We start from the raw sequence: 20,476 nt of genomic DNA, 5'->3' as shown, positions 1-20,476 counted from the left end.
TTTACCACCCAGGGAAAGCCAATATAGTGGCAGATGCGTTGAGCCAGAGGGGCATGGGATAGTTATTTAGCTCTGGACAGATATCAAAGGAGTTGGCAGAGGAGATGACTAGAGTGAGGATAGAGCTGGTTGTAGGCTGGTTGGCCAATATCACTTTACAGTCGACCCTTCTAGAGAGGATAAGAGAGGGTCAGTTGGATGATGCACTGTTGCAGGAGGTTAGAGGGAATGTCCTAGCTGGAGTGGCTAAGGATTATTCTATTTCAGAGACAGGTTTACCACGGTATAAGGGTCGGATTTGTGTCCCGACAGATGTGGGTATTAGACGAGAGATACTTGATGAATCCCATACTACACCATACTCACTCCATCCAGGTACCACAAAGATGTATTAGGATCTACAAACGTTATATTGGTGGCCTGGGATGAAGAAGGATGTAGTGGAGTACGTGGCCAAGAGTTTGACCTGTCAGCAGGTGAAGGCTGAGCACCAATGACCAGCGGGGTTGCTACAGCCTTTGGGTATTCCCGAATGGAAGTGGGAGGACATTACTATGGCTTTTGTGGGAGGTTTATCCAGGATAGTGGGGCTACATGACTCGTTGTGGGTGATAGTAGATGGATACACCAAGTCAGCTCATTTTCTTCCAGTGAGGACAACCTATATAGTGGATCATTACTAGAGTTATATGTAAAGGAAATTGTACGCCTCCATGGGGTTCCTAAATCTATTATATCAGACCGGGATCCCATATTTACCTCCAAGTTTTGGGGTGGTTTGCAGAGGGCTATGGGGACTCAGTTGAAGTTCAATACGACCTTTCATCCTCAGACAGATGGACAGTTTGAGAGGATAATTCAGGTATTGTAAGACATGCTTAGAGCGTGTGTATTGGACTTTGAGGGGTCTTGGAGTAAGTACCTTCCGTTGATTGAGTTTCCATATAACAACAGTTATCAATCAACGATTGGAGTAACTCCATATGAGATGTTGTACGGCAGGAGATGTAGATCGCTCATTCATTGGGATTAGATGGGTGAGAGGAAGTGTTTGGGACCAGAGTTGGTTCAAAAGACTAATGAAGCTATTGAGAAAATCTGAGCTCGAATGCTTGCTTCACAGAGCAAACAGAAAATCTACGCTGATCCTAAGCATAGGGATGTGGAGTTCCAGGTAGAGGACCATGTGTTTCTGCGAGTGTCACCACTGTGAAGGGTGAGGAGGTTTGGGGAAAAAGGGCAAGTTGAGCCCTATATTCATAGGACCTTTTGAGATCCTGAAAAGGATTGGGCTAGTGGCCTATAGGTTGACACTACCACCATTATTATCAAGGGTTCACGAGGTATTCCACATTTCTATGCTTCAGAAGTACGTCTCAGATATGACTCATGTGTTGAAGTATGAGGATTTGGAATTGCAGACATATTTGTCATATGAAGAGCAACCAGTTCAGGTCCTAGATAGGAAAGACGAGGTTCTACAGAACAAGATGATTCCTCAAGTCAAAGTGTTATGGAGGAATAGCAAGGTCAAGGAAGTGACCTGGGAGCTTGAGTCAGATATGCGGGATCAGTATCCCGAGTTATTCAGGTAAATTTCGAGGATGAAATTATCAGTAGGAGGGGATGGTTGTAACGACCCAAAATTGCTAATAGGGCTTAGTGCATTGATTAGCATGCCGGGAGGGCCTAATTGGATATATGTATGTTTAATTGGTTAAATGCATGACTATGTGGCATGCATGATTAATGTAATGCCCTGGATAACTAAGACCGTTACACGGTGTAGTTGAAATAGTGCAAGACTTGCTAATCAATTCATTTGAATAAAAATGAGATCCTAAGGTCAACCATCAGATTAGGGTTAAAATATTTTGAACATAAACGGTTAATTTTCATTAAAATGAATGTTTAAGACATGGGATCCCAAAAACAGGCTACAAGTGATAGTTACAATTCTCAACAGTTTTAATACAAACAACAACCACTCTAATGGCAAAATACAAGTTTTAGGCCTCTATCCCTGTACTTTCCCTCGACCGTGGCGGTCGAGCAGTTGAATATGTACACTCCACATCGAGAGCTCTCCAACTCATGGTTGGTCCAGCTTCTCTTTGCCTTTACATGCACCATGTAGCACCCGTGAGCCAAGGCCCAGCAAGAAAACCAGAAACAACAAACACATGTAACAATAAGAATATTCAGTCAAGATTATCTCATTCAAACATAAAACAGAGTACAAATATTCACCTAATCAATGATAAACACGTAATCTTAAGTTCTCAAATAATCAGGGTTGGCACACTTAGGCCGAGCCCCCTGTTGATCTAGCTGGCTCAGGCTCGCTTAGGTCGGGCCGCGCTACTCACGCTTACCATCAGCCCCGATTCCCTGAGGCCCGTCATTCTTGTATATCACATCAATCTTATAAGCACATAGTACAAGAAATCAATAATTAGGAATCTCAGTCCCGTTCACAACCACGCAGGGGTGCAGTATTCTTACCTTGAATTCCGAGCGAAGGATACAGAACGGTCCTGAGCACGATCCTAAGTCTTGAGCCTTGGCGATAAACCTAGTCACAGTGGCCAATGGGAAATCATCAATTTCTAATCTAAATAAATACTTAGGAGACAAAAACTAGCCTCCGGACCTCGATTTCTACTAAACTGGGTAGTAGAAATCGTCCCGAGCGCTTACGTTCGAACCCCCGAGCCTTACCAACTCTAGAAACCATCTTAAGGCAAAAACCCCTAGCCGAGCCGCTGCTTGACCCTAAGGGTTGCAGCGCGCTCCTAAGTTAGAAACCAAATCCTCAAGTTTCAAGGGGAGGCGGGTCGCGACTTGCCCCCTTAGGGTCACAACGCGCTTTCATAGCCTCAATTCCTCAAAGTTCTTCAAGAGTAATAGAGATATGGGGAAAAATCGTGTAAGAGAAGAGGGAGAAAGAGAGAATGAGTTTGGGGTCTTCCTATTGTATCTAGTGAATTCTCAAGTACCTCTAGGCCCTTAACTGATCATATCCTCAACAAACACAATGACCAAAATGCCCCCTTGAATTTACTTAGCCATTTAATTGCTCTAAGGGTAAAATGGTCTTTTTTTCCCCAGTTCCCGCTAACTCTTCAAGTATTTCTAATATCTACCAATTAATCCCGTCATTTCCAATTAATCACCAAATACTTATTCAATACTTAATCAATTCCAAAATATTCTCTAAATTCCCAGAATACCCCTAGGCTTCCCCCCGAGCCGGGTATTCAACCCCGCTGTGACTATTTCGCTAATATCTGCTCACTAGGATTGTCTCGAGTCATATACTGCAAATATAACCACATAATAATGTGGTCTCAACTATTTATCACATATAATTACATTTATGCCCTCAATGGGCCAAAATTACAAATATACCCTTATAAGCTATAAAGGGCCCACATGCATATCTAATTCTTGAAAACATGCATATCACATATTCATATAATCATATCAATCATGCATGCCACATAGTCACACATTTAACCATTTAAACACATATATGAACCAATTATGCCCTCTCGGCATGCTAACCAAGGCCCTAAACCCTATTAGCAATTTTGGGTCGTTACAATTAATATGATTATATGAATATATTATATGCATGTTTATGAGTATTAGATATGCATGCGGGCCCTTTATAGCTTATAAGGGCATATTTGTCCCCCACTGATGGGGGACACGGACCGCGACTCGGGGGAGAGCTAGTCGTGGCTCGTGTCCCCATCAATGGGGGATTGAGCCTCTATCTATGGGGCGAGTCGCGGCCCTCAAGGTAAAGTCACGGCCCGCAATGGGGAATTAAGAAGAAATAAGGTTTAAGGTTCGGGGAGGCTCGGGAATTCAAACTTAGGCGCTCGAGACGATTTCTACTACCCGATTTAGTAGAAATCGAGGTCCCGGAGGCTAGCTATTATTTCCTATGTATTTATTTGGATTAGAAATTTATGATTACCCATTGACACTATGACTAGTTTTATCGCCAAGGCTTAGGGCTGAGGATCGTGCTCGGGACAGTTCTGTATTCTTCGCTCGGGATTCGAGGTAAGAAGACTGCACCCTTGTGATTGTGAACGGGACTGAGATTCCCAGTAATTGGATACATGTACTATGTAATTGTACGATTGTTATGTTATTTGAGAATGAACAGCCTAAGGGTGGTTGGGCTAATGATAAGTGTACTGAACACAGCTCGGCCTAAGCAAGTCGGGGTTAGCTAGATAAACAAAGGGCTCGACCTAAGTGTGCCAACCCTAAGAATTTGTGTAATTGGTTACGATATATGTTTGAGATGATGTGTTTACTATTGTTTACTTATATGCTTGAATTATGTTAAATGACTGAACTGATTGAGTTAAGACTAATTGAATATTACTGTTGTTATATGCGCTTACTATTTATGGTTTTCTTGTTGGGCCTTGGCTCACGGGTGCTACGTGGTGCAGGTAAAGGCAAAGGGAACTGGACCAACCATGAGTTGGAGAGCTCTGGGGGCGCAGTGTACATAGTCAGCTGCTCGTCCGCCATGGCCGAGGGAAAGTACAGAGACAGAGCCCTAAAACTTGTATTTTGCCATTAAAGTGGCTTTTGATTGTATTAAACTTTTGAGAGTTGTAAACTTATACCCTATTTTTGGGATCCCATGTACCGAACATATGTTTCAATGAAAATTAACCGTTTATGATCAAAATCTTTTAACCCTAATCTGATAGTTGACTTTAGGAACACATTATTGTTCAAAAGACTTGATTAGCAAGTCTTGCACTATTTTAAAATACACAGTGTAACGGTCTTGGTTATCCAGGACGTTACAGGTAGTGTCTAAGGCACCTTATAAGATAGCTCCAGCTGAGCTGAAGGAACTAAAGGTTCAACTACAGGAGTTACTAGACTTGGGTTTTATCACGCCCTGTTTCTCGCCATGGGGTGCACCAGTTCTCTTTGTGAAGAAAAAGGATGGTTATCTGAGGATGCGTATCGATTACAAAGAACTGAACAAGTTGAAAATCAAGAACAGATATCGACTACCAAGAATTAATGATTTATTTGATCAGTTGCAGGGTAGAACAGTATTCTCTAAGATAGATATTCGATCTGGTTATCACCAGCTGAGGATTAAGGAGGAGGATATACCAAAGACAACTTTTCGCACCAGGTATGGGCAGGATGAGTTTTTTGTAATGTCTTTTGGATTGACTAATGCCCTGGTAGCATTTTATGGATTTAATGAACAGGGTGTTCAAAGATTACCTGGACTAGCTTATGATCGTCTTTATTGATGATATATTGATATACTCTCAGACAGAGATAGAACACGAGCAGAACCTCAGATTGGTACTACAAAGGTTGAGAGAACACAGTCTGTATGCAAAGTTCAAGAAATGCGAGTTTTGATTGCCACAGGTGACTTTCTTAGGTCTCATAGTCAGTAAGGATGGGATTAAGGTGGATCCAGGGAAGATTAAAGCGGTTAGAGATTGGCCAAGACTGAAGAACGCTTTAGAGATCAGGAGTTTCTTGGGATTGGTAGGGTATTACAGACGCTTTGTGGAGGGATTTTCCAAGATTGCGTCATCATTGACAGAGTTAACATGCAAGAATTAGAAGTTTGTATGGTCAGACAAGTGTGAAGACAGCTTCCAGAAGCTCAAGAAGAGTTTGATCACCGCTCCAGTTTTGAGTCTTCCTACAGATCGCAACAAGTTTGTGGTCTATTGTGACACCTCGAGGCAGGGTTTGGGTTGTGTACTTATGCAGACAGGGAAAGTGATGCCTACGCATCACGTTAGTTGAAGGAATATGAGCAGAGATACCCCACACATGATTTAGAGCTTGCAGCAGTGGTTTTTGCACTAAAGGTGTGGCGACACTACTTGTATGGTGAGAAGTTTGAGATATACACTGATCACAAGAGTTATTCTTTTTCACCCAGAAGGATCTGAACTTGAGGCAAAGACATTCGTTAGAACTGGTAAAGGATTATGATTGTGAGATCCTCTATCACCCTGGGAAGGCCAACGTGGTAGCAGATGCCTTAAGCGGGAAGGGTTAGTGTCAGGAAAATATCAAGGGAATTGGTTGATGATATGACAAGAGCAGGAATTGAGTTAGTGGTAGGCCAGCTAGCGAACATCACCCTACAGTCTGCTCTTTTGGAGAGGATCAAGGAGAAGCAGTTAGATGACCCGCACTTGGGGCAGATTAGAGGGGACGTTCTAGCTAGAATAGCTAAGGACTATACAGTGTCAAGCATGGGCTTATTGAGATACAAGGATCGGATCTGCGTTCCGATGCTACCCCTTATTCTCTACATTCGGGCACCACGAAGATGTACCAAGATCTGAGAGTTCTACATTGGTGGCCAAGGATGAAGAGGGATGTGACTAAGTATGTGGCAATGTGCCTGACCTATCAGCAAGTCAAGGCTGAGTATTAGAGGCCAGCAGGGCTGTTACAGCCTCTGGATATCCCAGAGTGGAAGTGGGAGGATATCTTGATGGATTTTGTGGTGGGGTTGCCTAGGATAGTGGACCAGCGTGATTCTATTTGGGTCATCATGGATCAGGATACGTAATCGACTCATTTTCTACCAGTGAGGACAAACTACTCGGTTAACCAGTATGCAGATCTCTATGTGAGAGAGATAATTCATCTTCATGGGACTCTGAGGTCTATCGTGTCTGATAGGGACCCTATCTTTACTTCCAAGTTTTGGGGAAGTTTACAAAGGGTGATGGGTACACAACTGAAGTTTAGTACATCTTATCATCCTGAGACCAATGGTCAGTCTGAGAGGACTATCCAGATATTGGAGGACATGCTGAGAGCATGTATGTTGGAGTTTGAAGGGTCCTGGGGTAAATATTTGCCTCTAATAGAGTTTTCCTATAACAACAGCTACCAGTCTACCATTGGGGTGGCACCTTATGAGATACTGTATGGTAGGAAGTACAGATCGCCCATTCACTGGGATGAGATGGGTGAGAGGAAATATTTGGGACATCATGGAGTTCAAAGGACCACTGATTTTATCAAGAAAATTAGAGCTCGAATGCTCACGTCTCAGAGTAGAGAGAAGAGTTATTCGGACCCAAGGCAGAGGAACGTGGAGTTCCTGGTGGGAGACTATGTCTTCCTTAGGGTTTCACCTCTGAGAGAGGTGAAGAGGTTCGAGAAGAAGGGCAAGTTGAGTCCTAGGTTTGTGGGACCATTTAAGATCTTGGAAAGGATCGGGCAGGTGGCCTATAAGTTGGCCTTACCCCTGCACTATCTAGTATGCATAATGTATTCAATATTTCCATGTTGAGGAAGTATGTGTCAGATGGAACTCATGTACTGAGTTATGAGGATCTGGAACTGGAGGCAGACTTATCCTATGAAGAGCAGTCAGTTCAAATTTTAGACAGGAAGGACAAGGTCCCAAGGAACAAGACTATACCTTTAGTTAAGGTATTATAGAGGAACGGCAAGGTTGAAGAAGCGACTTGGGAACTGGAGGCAGATATGCAAACTCAGTATCCCGAGCTGTTCATGTAAATTTTTTAGGACAAAATTTCTGAAGGAGGGGATAGTTGTAACGTCCCAAAATTACCTAATAAGGCTTAGGGCCTTGATTAGGGGGCCAGGATGGAAATATATGGAATTATGTGTTTATTTTATATATTTGATTGTGATTATGTGAGTTATATGATAATATAAATAGTTGTGCATGTTTAGGGGTATTAAATATGCATGTAAGCCTATTTCTTATTAGAAGGGCAACTTTCATAATTTGGCCTGTTATGGGCATAATTGTATATATGTGCATATTTGTGATATATGTGTGATACCACATTATTATGTGGGTTTATTTGAGTTACTCGGCACGAGACGATCCTAGGGAGCAAGTTAGCGGGAAAGTCACAACGGGACCCAATACCTGACTTGAGGCGAGTCAAGGGATATTTTGGGTATTTGGCATTTAATTGGGTTATCGGGTAATGGGAATGAATAACTGGGGATATATTTGGAGTTAGTGAGTTTAGGAGGGAATACCGAGGAATTTGACCATTTTTTCCTTAGGGACGTGTTTGGTACCCCGAGCCTCGGGATTAGCTTAAGTCACTTAAGCCTTAAGGAAAACAAAAAACAGAACACACAAACATTTCTAGCAGCTCACCAACCGACTCTTTCTCTCTCCTTCTCTCTCTGATTTTTCTCTCAACTCTTCTAAGGGAATTTCTTGTGAATTAAAGGGACATTTGTTGGTTGAAGCTTGAGAGATTGAAGGCTTAAGCTTGGGAGTGGATTAGTTATAGCTAGGGAGACTTAGATCACAATTGAGGTAAGCTTTGGAACGTGATTTCCATTTATTACTATGCTTAGTTTGGTTGTTCTTGAAGAGTTCTTGAGCTTTATAGCTCCAGAGTTGAATTGGTATTTTGATGAGTTTTGCAACTGGGTTTTAGTTGGGTTTTGCTGCTAGGAAGATGTTAGAACTGTTGTGGTGATTGAATTATGGTTTTGGGGTGAAATTAGGATAGTTTGGGTTGGATTTGGCTGTTGGAAAATGAGGAAAATTTGGGTTCGCAGGGCCAAGTCGCAACTCTGTTGTTGAGGGGCCGCGACTCAGCTGAACCAAGGACCCTAGGAGACCTTTGTCTGGGATGCGCATCGTAACTCTCTTGGGCAAGTCACGACCCATATTCCTTTGGCAGAGGGAGAGGGCCTCGGATTAGAGGGGCGCGTTGCAACCCTCAAGGGCAGGTCGTGGCCCACCTGGGCAGTTTTGGTCTTGAGGAGTGTTTAATGACGGGAACCTTTTCCTTAGGGCTCGGGATCGATTCCACTACCCGGTTTAGTGGAATTCGAGGCCCCAAAGGCTAGGACTCGGTCTGGAAGCCTTTATTTGCTCATTATTGATGGAATCCTATATTATGGTTGTGACTAGGTTATCGCTAGGGGCTCGGAACCGAAATCATGCTCGAGGGTCGTCCTTATTTTACGCTATACTCAGACCTGAGGTAAGAAAACTGCACCCAATAAGTGTTATATGTTATAAGGGGTTGGCCCAACTGTTATCAATAATTATGATTATGGCTTAGGCCGCTGAGAACGTTTATGTTTAAGCTATTGTTTCACATGTTGACTGATCCTACTTGAATATTCTATACCTGCTTAAGTGTTTCATGTTTGTTGCATGGATTCTATCGTTAGGGCCCGAGGCCCCATTAAATAGGTATGATTAGTATTATGAGTATGGTTACTCAATGGTGTTATGTGATTAACATGCATGCGTACTTATTTTGTTGGGATATGGCTATTCATATTTGTTTCTGTAATGAAGTTTGAATACTTGGATTAGGACTTGACTTATTAGTCAAGGACGACAAAAGCGTGTTGCGCGCTGGTCGAAAGGCTTAGGCCCAAATCAACAACATACTATTACGTTGGCCGACCCTATGGTCATTGGAAAACCAAAGGTGTTGGGTTAGCTCTATGGCTAGTTACTCAGAGCTAAGAGCGAGGGCCCCAAGTGACTCTATGGTCACATAGCTAGGGCATAGGCCTCGGGGTTGGCTCTATGGTCAACTGTTCAGGGCAGCGGCCCCAAATTGGTCCAATGACCATTTGTTTGTAACTGAATGACTGTATGTGTAGGTTATTATCACTGGACATGCTAGATAAATATCTGGAAATTTGTATTTTCTGTTTATGCACATGTAGAGTTTTCTTGCTAAGCCCTTGCTCATGAGTGCTTTGTGGTGTAGGTAAGGGGAAGGGAAAGCCCTACCAGCCATGAGTTGGAGAGCTTCGGTGGCGGCATGTACATATGTGGCTGCTCGACCACCACGGCCGAGGATATCTCAAAGGAACAAGGGTTATAGCCCTGTTTTTGCCGCTTAGGTCGGCTGGATGTAATTTTTGATATACCTACACTTCTTTAAGAATTTGGTTGTAATATTTTGGGATCCCACGAATGTATGAAACTTTTTAAATAAAAGTCAACGGTTCCTTTGACCAAAAAATTTAACCCTAACCCTTGACATCAACCATAGTTACACGTTTTAAGTCAAATGACTTGATTAGCACGTCTGACACAATTTAAAGTACATAGTGTAACTGTCCTGGATTAGGAGGACGTTACAGTGAGGTTACTTAGAGTTCAAGTAAGTCTAAGTAAATACCGAGGGCTCGTGGTACCAAAAACTTCCCTGAGGGTAAAATGTTCAAAATTCCCTCCTAATCTCACTAACTCCGAAAAGATCCTCGAATATTTATCTTCAATACTCGATAACCCGGTAATGTACTAGATACCCAAAGTACCCCTTGACTCACCCTGAGTCGGGTATTAGGTCACGCTGTGACTTTCCTACTAACTTGCTCCCTAGGATAGTCTCGTGCTGAGTAACCCAAATATATTTACATAATAATGTGGTCTCACACATATATGCACATATATTCCAAATATACCCATAACAGGCCAAATTACGAGAATTTCCCTTCTAATAAGAAACGGGCCCACATGCATATCTAGTCATATTATCATATAACTCACATAATCACATACTTACACACATATATTTAACATAAACACATATCTTCCATAAATTTCCTTCCTGGCCCCCTAATCAAGGCCCTAAGCCTTATTAGGTAATTTGGGACGTTACATACGCTCTAGAGTCCCAATAACTCGGGCCTTAGGAGGTCTATTGCACTATAGTGTTTTAAGGTTTTTATCGTAGTACCGACGCTTTGGGCATTTAATTTTCCTTCCTAGGCCTATTGTCATTGGGAGTAACTTTAATGTCGTCCTGTATCCTCGAGTCCCAATGACTTAGGTCATGGACTTCCCCAGACTTCTCTTAGTTCCCTAGATTTTTCTATTCTCTGGGTATTGACACTAGGCCTACTCCGCTCATGACAAGCTTACTCTGCGAGGCTGCCCTAACCCCATGCCCCCAAGTGATCAGAGACTAGTTTGAGTTCACTTGTCCAAGCTAGCGAGCGGGTGCTCTACGAGTAGTAAAAATAGAATAAAAAGGAAACTAATATAAGCAAATTGTTATCGTGACTTGTCTACACGGTTTCCATTAATTGTGCTCGAAGGCTAAAAAATGATTACAAAATTTAACAAAAATACCCTGCTCATATCACTGGTAATACCGGTGAAGATGCTCAGCATTCCAGGCATGGGGTACTAATTCCCCACTTAGTCGAGCCAGTTTGTACATCCCTGGACACACAATGCTCTTGACTTGGTACGAACCTTCCCAATTAGGGCCTAACACTCAAGCACCAGGATCTCAGGTGGCTAAGAAGACTCTTTGCAACACCAAATCTCTGACCCCAAATACTTTCTTCTGGTAGGACGCTACTCGAAGCTGAGAAGCTTCACGGAGCTCTTCAACGAGGTCCAGAGACTCTCAGAATAAAGTGTGATTTATGGTTGGAACATACATATCTCGTCGTTGCGTGGAGATTGGTGCCTCAACTGGGAGCATGGCTTCATATCCGTAGGCCATGGAGAATGGCGAGTGACCGGAGGAGGTCCTGGTAGTGGTGCAGTAACTCCACAACTCCTTAGGCAACTCCTAGGGCCATGCGCCTTTCGCTTACTCTAGAATTTTCTTCAAGGTGGCTATAAGTGTCTTGTTGACTGCTTCCACCTGCCCATTTACCTACAGGTGAGCTACGAAGGAGAAGCTCTTTACAACTCCATGCCTTTGACAGAAATCCATGAGCAACTCATTGTCAAACTATAGGCCGTTGTCGAAGACTATCTTTTTCAGGAGCCCGCAGTGGAAAACGATGTTCTTGATGATGAAGTCCAACGTCTTCTTGGTAGTGTTGGTAGCAAGAGGTTTAACCTCGACCGACTTCGTGAAATAGTTGACCACCACAATTGCATATTTCACTCCCCCCTTTCCCGTGGGTAAGGACCCGATAAGACCAATGCCCTAGAATGCGAAGGGCCAAGGACTTGTCATCTGAGTGAGCTTATTTGAAGGAGCTCAGGGTATGTTGGTGAAGTGTTAGCACTTGTCACACTTCTTGACATAATCCATCGCATCACCATTCATAGTGGGCCAGAAGTACCCTTGTCTCAAGATTTTCTTAGTGAGGCTCTGTCCCCCAGCGTGGTCCCCGCAAAAGCCTTCATGCACTTCTTGGAGTATAAGACTTGTGTCTTGCTTGAACATCCTCGTTGTTACAGCTTACTTTCCATGATCACATAATGAGGTGCTTGATAAAGCAGCTTCCGAGCTGCTTTTTTGTCTTGCGGTAACTCCCCAGAGACAAGGTACTTCATAGTGGGCTCCATCCAACCATCCTGTGGCTGGACCACTTCTACCTCCTCGAGGGCTGAGATGCTCGGAGCAGCCAAGAAGTCAATGGGGACTACGTTGATTAACTCAGCGTCCTTGGTGGTAACAAGATTGGCCAGGGCGTCAACATTAGAATTATGTCCCGTGGCACTTGTCGTATGGTAAATTTCTTGAAGTTGTGTAGCATTTCTTGGGTTTTGCCAGATAAGCATACATCTTTGTCCCCCGGGCCTAGTACTCTTCGAGTACCTGATTGACTACGAGCTGTGAGTCACTGAAGATCTCGAGGTCCTCGGCCTTGAGCTCAAGGGCTACTCGGAGCCCAGCAATAAGTGCTTTATACTAAACTCATTATTGGAGGCATCGAATCCAAACCTCAGGGCACTGTGAACTCTGTGCCCTTCGGAGGATACCAAGATCAGGCCCGCTCTGGCTCTGTTTTCATTGGAAGACCTGTCTATGTACAACTTCTATGGATGCTAAGAATTCCACATCGGTAAAAGACCCACATCGCGTGTCTAAAGTCCTTTAAAGGTCCAGAATGCACACATGTGCCTACACCCCTAGAAGTGTTGGGAGGCCTTGCCAAGCACAGCTTCGCTTGCTACATGGTGCCTCGTCTCCCCAAGATGCAACACCCCGCGAAACCACCATCTTGGCTAAGGCCTCGCGCGCAAGTAGCTACCCTCTTGCGAGACCCTCGTCTCGTGCCTCGCGTGCCCGTCCGAAAGCATCGTACCAGGTAAACCTCAGGTACACGGAAGCGCCTCACGCCTCGGCCACACAGTAGGCGCCTCGTGACGCCATCGTGCCTCAACCACTCAGCAGGTGCCTCGCGAGGCCATAACGCATTGGCCACACAGTAGCGCCTCAGCCACCCAGTAGGTGCCTCGCAACACCATCATGCCTCGACCACTCAGTAGGTGCCTCGTGAGGCCATAACGTCTTGGCCACACGGAAGTGCCCCGTGCCTTGGCCACCCAGTAGACGCCTCACGATGCCATCATGCCTCGGCCACTCAGCAGGTGCCTCGCGAGGCCATCACGCCTCAGCCACACAAAAGCACCTCGTGCATCGCGAGGCCATCACGTCTTGGCCACACGGAAGCGCCTCACGCCTCAGCCACCAAGTAGGCTCCTTGAAATGCCATCATGCCTCGGCCACTTAGCATGTGTCTCGCGAGGCCATCATGCCTCGTCCACACAAAAGCGCCTCACACCTCAGCCACCCAATAGGCACATCGCGACGCCATCATGCCTCGACTACTCAGCAGGTGCCTCGCGAGGCCATCACTCCTTGGCCACACGACAGGCACCTCGCATGCGGCTTGGCATCTTGCTCCTCAGCACAAGACTTAGGATCTCGTTCGTCTGGGTGCGAGGCCCCCATGAAGAGAGGTGCCTCGCTATGCAAGGCACTGTATTCCCAAACGCTGATATGCCTTGACACCAAGACCACGTACCTAAAAGCCAATATGCAAATCAACCTCAAGGAGGTCCGGTTCTCCAAACCCCACGCCGCGAGGTTGATACGTAGCGAGGCCTCACTACGCAAGGCCTATTTCCCAAAAATGCCTCAACATGGAGGTCGTGTACAGGAAATCCATTCTATGTTAGTGAAGAACCCACGATGTTCTCCAACACTTAGCAAAATGTAAAGAAGCTTGGAGAGAGTTTATATCTTGTAAATAAAAGAAGTACCATCAGGTACAAGACACGCCCATGAGTACGGATGTATGAACCTGAGGAGAACAGAGGCGTGACTCTGACATCCATGCCTTGCAAGTAGTGGAAGTATGAGGAGTGGTGACACGACCTGCATGTCTCTGACCAAAAACAAGCCTCGACACTACAATCCTCTGCTCCACCACGACCTGTGCCACTACCATGATAGTGTACCCGTGTACCTTCTTGTCCCCTAGGACCACCTTATATCAGGGGCCATTAGAGCCAAGCTATAAATAGACCTCCACCCCTCATACGAAGGGGTTGGAAAATTCTTGTAATGCCGGGCTATTCAAAAGAGCAATATACATTATTTCTTCCATTACTCTTCTGCAATTTTCTCTAAGTATCCATAAATTTTCCTAAGTTCATAAGTTTCTGGTTAAGTCTTTGAATTTTTTGACCTTAATTCGTTGACGAGTTCTCACCGTCAACAGCTTCCATGTAGGCCCAACCATTGGGGCATCACCAGGTCTCTCATGGTTTCCCGTGCACTCAGCGATGAAATCTACCAGTGCATGTCCCTTGATGGCAGCCCTCGAGTGATACGTGATATCGAACTGACATAGTTTGACTCTCCATTTAAGGAGTTTCCCTGATGACTTCGGCTTCTGAAGGACTTGCCACAAGGGATGGTTAGTGAGGAACTTGATGGGATGCGCCTGGAAATAAGGCCTTAACAGCCTCAACCTCCATCTCCTTTGGAGGAGGCTGCTGCCTCAATCACCATTACTGGTTGCTTGAGGGACACATTGTAGCACTGCATGGCCTCCTTCTAGTCTCCACGGACAACCCTACCTCTGTGGGGAACTTCATGCACAGGTGGCGAATTGAAGTGACTGCTCCAAATTCTACAAGGGTTAGACGCCCCAAGATGATGTTATACACTGAGGAGAATTCATCTACCACGAAGGTGCAGTACTTGAAGGCCTGGAGGGGAACTTCTACAAGTGTCACGTGCAGCTTGATTTGCCCCGTCAGAATGAGACCTTCTACCGAGAAATCGTATAAAGTCAAAGTGCATGGGGACATGTCACTCGTGGTCAACCCAATCTTCTTGTAGGCTGGTTTAAACACGATGTTCACAGAACTCCCGTTGTCCACCAGTCACTGAGCCACCATCTTGTTGGAATTCTAGCTCTCGACCACTAAAGGATCATGGTGGGGTGATGAACCCCAAAATGTGTATGTTTTAAATATTTATAACTCGCAAGTGCACGAATCGTATATGGAGTATAGTGTTCGTGTAAGCATGAGGTTGAACCCAAAGGAATTGACTAAAATAAAAAAGAAACTATTTCAAACCAAAATTAAATAAATTATAACCTAGCTCCAAAGATTGATAAGATTTAATGTCAAGAAAATAAAATAAAAGATTGAAAATAAAGCTATTTAAGAGAAGAAAAATAAACCAATTATGATTTGCAAATAAGTTGTAAAAGAAAGATTATTAAGATACTGGAATCACAAAATATAAGTTTAATAATATTTATTAGTATATTGATTCCCAAGTTTTAGTGATAGTTAAAATAAATCAAATTATCATTTTCCAAATAGATTTATTATTTAAGCACAAATTATTTCTAAAAAGATAGTATTTTAATTCACTTTTCAAAAAAATATAATTTCAAAGTATTTAATGTGAATCAACCTAATGAAACAACAAAAAATTAATTAACATTATTTATAAGGCAAAACATAATATTTTAGTTCTAAGCATTGGATGTGTACAATTTAATGACACATCTTAATCAAAAAATATTATGTTTTGAAAAATGAAGAACAAAGTGTAATATTATCTAACAATCCAAAATACAAGATATTAAAGATGAAAGACATATATGAAGAAGAAAAATCCATAAATTTTGTTGCATTACAAGGGAAATCAACATGCAACAATAAATACTATCTAGTTACAAGTTGCTTCATCATGATCTTAATAATCTTATGAAAAATATTAGAAGCACATAACTAGAATCCAAAATATATTACAAAAGAAATACATACTTGGCACAAAATGGTCTTCCAAAAGGAAGAGAGAAAATGTAAAGAGAAAGTATAGAAAAGATGATAGTAACCAAAAATTAAGCACCTAAAAATAGTCTTGAAATTACATATTTATAGTCAAAATGAGAGTATTAAAATAATCAACTTAAATTAATTAAATTGATTAAATTAATTAAATAAATAAAATATGGCATGCAGAGGTAAATTCTAGGGTGTAATGATGATTTTTTGGTGAAATATGTAGAAACGTTGGGTAAAAAATGTGGAATTTTTGGACATTGGGACAAGGGGACAATTGTGGGCTCAAAAAAAGCAAGCAGCTGGATGGCTTTGGGCGGCTGGGTCGTGGGGTCTTTGGGCCAAAGGGAGGGCTGGGCAGGCATGGTGGACTGAAGGGTCCAAGTGGGGTCCTCCAGAGATAGCCCCCACTCTCCCATTCACTAGGGGAGGTTTATGGACTACCTGCTACTGTGGGGTGGTGGGCACTGCACCCAAGGCCTGGGGAGCTGCCTGCTGCAAAGGCACTCCTGCAGCCGAGACCTGAGCCGAGCGTGCTCCACCCCAAGGCATACTGGTGTAAATGCCCTAACTTGATGAGATTCTCAATCTCATCCTTGATTTGTCAGCACTCGTTGGTGTGGTGCCCTACATCATTATGGAACCGAAAAAATTTGTTGGGATCTCTTCTCTCCCTGTCCCTCCGGATGGGTTGTGGTTTCTGGTAGTGGACGTGCTACTCTGTGGCCAAGAAGATGTTCTCCTGAGAGTCCACTAGGTTCGTGTACTCGGAGTACTGTGAGACATACTTCTCGTCGGGGGCCGCTCATTGTCCTATTGGAGCAGCCCCAGTTCCCTTGGGCTTCTTGTCGTTGCCTTTGTCCCTGAGCCTATTTCCACTGGGGTCCTGCTGGGTGCTTCTGATTGGGCTAGAGCCTCAGTTCTAGCACTGAATGCAAACTGAAAAGCACTGTATCTATTGGGCACAACTCCATATCCTCTTCGGAGCAGCACTGAAACCAACAGGAGGCACTGCGCTAAAGCCAACTCAGTGGACAGTTGGGCTGAACCGCGGGGCACTCACCACACTCTGTTGGACAGGAGTGTAAGGTGAGTACTAGGTCCTCAACCCAGGGGGCTCGGTGTCAATGGAGCGGGGTAAACGACGAGTCCGACAAACGCTTTAATTTGTGCATCATCCCGGTTAATGTATTCTTGTGCTCGACGAATGAAGTCGTCGAGCCTGTGGCATTGTAACATCCCAGATTTTTAAGACTCGATAATGCGGAAATATAAACATTTTCATGTAACAAACTGTCTCAAAAACCCATATAAAAAAAATTAAAAGTCGTATGACCATACTTAATATTTAATACAAACATAGTTTATGAAGAGTAAACTAAGCCTAGTTTATATAAAACGACATTTCAAAAACAAAATAGCTTCCCAAAAGGTCAGTCCACATGTACATCAACAAAGTAGACTCCAGCACTCACTGCTCTGCTTTGCCCTTGTTCTTACCAACAACGGGATACAACTAGGTAAGTGAAAATGCTTAGTCAATTCAACTTTAAAACAAAAGCATGCAGAGAAGATAGGTGGTCATTGACCAAGTTATCGTCCACTGATAACAATAGCTCAAAAAATTATGGTTCTGGATCCATTCAAACCCTAAGCAATCAAATTCAAGAAAGCAAAATTGTCTTGGCAAACTTATGGTTATGCCTGATGACCAATGGCAAACTATTTCATATAAACAGATAAATCCCTGTACTCATAAAATCTCAGAGCAAGCGGATATAATATATCACAATATAATTCGAGACCAACACTCGACAATATCCAACAATTCGGGTGTATCACGCCCTCCAAAAAATTTGCTAATCATTAGGGGAGAACCGAGTCTCAACACTAAACTCTAGCCAATAAATATCCCCATCAAGGGTAACTATCAAGTTACCTAGGGCACCACTACTTTTCCAAAAGTAAATCCCTCACAAGGGTAACTATCAAGTTACCAAGGGAAATGCTACTATTAAAGAGTGTAATTGAAGTTACACGAGTTTACAGAGACTTCTATGTTAATCAGTGGTGCTGGTGAGCAGTTGCCCCTAGGGTGTTCAGCCTCACTCAAACTTGGCAACCCCTAGGCACTCTCACTGAATGGCCAATATTCACGGCTACTATCCGGGAATAACTTATTAGAGCACTTGCTCGGGTTCTAACCGTTCAATGATTAAGTAAGCATGAGGACCCCTAGGTCTCATTCATTTTGGCGGCCCTAGGTTTAAACCAGGAATCCTCACCTCTTGGCCACTCGTCACGGTAATTAACCAGACATAATAATATCAATCAACCAGTGTGACGGTGAAGGCCCCTATGTCCCATTCATTTTGGCGCCCCTAGGTTTAAACCAAAAATCCTCACCTCTTGTTCACTCATCGCGGTAGCGAACCAGACATAATAAAATCAAACAAGCAGTGTGACAGGGATCAGCCGTCTCGGATATGACGGATATCTACCGTTCATATTTTCTGAATCAACACCCACTAGACTAACGTCTCTATGCAATCTTTCTACAACAGTGTATATATGTGCATGTGTCTCTATACTAACATACAATACACTAGTCATTTCATGTTGTAGCCACACAATAGAAGTTGACTTACTTGGAGTCCTTAACTCTCAACAAGATTTTACCCTCCAACGTACAGTCCAGTTACGCTTAGCAAATACTTTAATTATCCATACAGTATACTCGGATTAATTATGGCACTCATAATTCATTATTATTATTTTGGGCAATTTGGTCATTTTCAAAATTATTTGTAAGGATTAAAGATCCTTATTTTGTTTTAAACCCATTCAATAATTCGTACAAAAAAAATTGAGACTAAACCCTAAGTCTCGGGGAGACCTATCCTATGGTCTCGATACCTAGACTCAGGTATCGCAATAGTATTTTCCCACAATCCGCCAAAAATCTTATTCTTGAAAAGTTTCGTTACTAACCTGTACTTTCAACAAGTCGGTTAAATATATAAAAGATTTTATCCGGTATTATATCTAGAAAATACTAATTAAATTCCTTAATTATTTTTTCAAGAAAATAATCTCTTAATTTTCCTTTTATTTTTCTTACGATTTTAATCTCTAAAAACAGTTTTAAGAAAATAGCCTAATTCTAACTTAATTAGGAAAAACCATTAATAATTACTTTTAAGACTTGCCAAGTCTTTATCTTGCAATATGCACAAAAATATTTTTTTTTTCTAAGTTCCAAAATCTCATTTTTGCACTAAGTGTGAAAACCTCATTTTTCACATTTTTAACTACATACTTTGTTAGGTCATAACTTGAAATTTACTTACCCAATTGTTACTGAAATTTCCCAATTCAATCTTTGGTGTGCCATTTAGGTCTTTGTAAATCTTAGGTCAAAAGGATCATTTTTATTGGTGAAACTATTTTCCAAACATTGAGGTAAAAATGACCTTATTTTCAAGTCCTTATTTTTTTCCAAACTTTGGCACTTAATAACTCTCAACCGTTCAGTATTTTGTTACCAAATTTTACAGTGGAATACTAGGTTATGCCAAGAACATGTCCACCAAATTTTAGCAAAAACTGGATTCATTTTCTCTATACAGTGACTATCCAAACTTGGTCCCGAATTTAAGAATACGAAAAAAAAAATAGATTTTACCTAAACTTTGAAATAGCATAACTCACTCATTTCTAAACATTTTTTAGTGTTTCAAAAGCTCAAATTCATGTACTCCATCTCAACAACATCACAGTATAATTTATTTTTACAAAATCAGTTATATAGTGGATGCTTGACCCCTTGGAAGTCACGGCTCAAAATTTGTATTAATGTTTTAGGGTTTTAAACAAAACCCTTAGGGATTTTGGGTCCCTATTTTCAAAAATCAACACACAAGCATCATAAAAAATTTCAAGAAACTACCATAGCCTTATTACACCATCAATAAGAAACTTTAAGCATTAAAAACACAAAATAATGCTTAAAATAAAAACCATACAAAAACAACCATAAAAAGTGAACTTTTTACCTCTTGGTGTTCTTGCTTTAGGTTTTGATGTTTCTACTAGCTTTAGATCCTTCAAGACTCCTTAAAAACCTAAACCAACTCCCCCAACAACATATATAGTTAGTTATTGAAGGATCTATGGTTAAAAACTCTATAAAAGTCAAGTTTTTGAAACTTTTACCTTAGGGAAAAACTCTTCCAAGACCAAAGCTTAAGCTTAAGCTTCCAAGCTTTCTTAGTGTTCTTGGTAGTTGAAAATGATGAGAAAACTTGAGAGAGAATTTTTTAACAAGATGAGAGTGATATGAGAGAAGGGGGATCGGTTTTGGGGTTGTTGGAAGAACATAGACAA

This window comes from Humulus lupulus, chromosome 4 (assembly GCF_963169125.1).
Source record: "Humulus lupulus chromosome 4, drHumLupu1.1, whole genome shotgun sequence".
NCBI classification, from domain to species: Eukaryota; Viridiplantae; Streptophyta; class Magnoliopsida; order Rosales; family Cannabaceae; genus Humulus; species Humulus lupulus.
Note: the sequence above shows the minus strand (reverse complement) of the source record.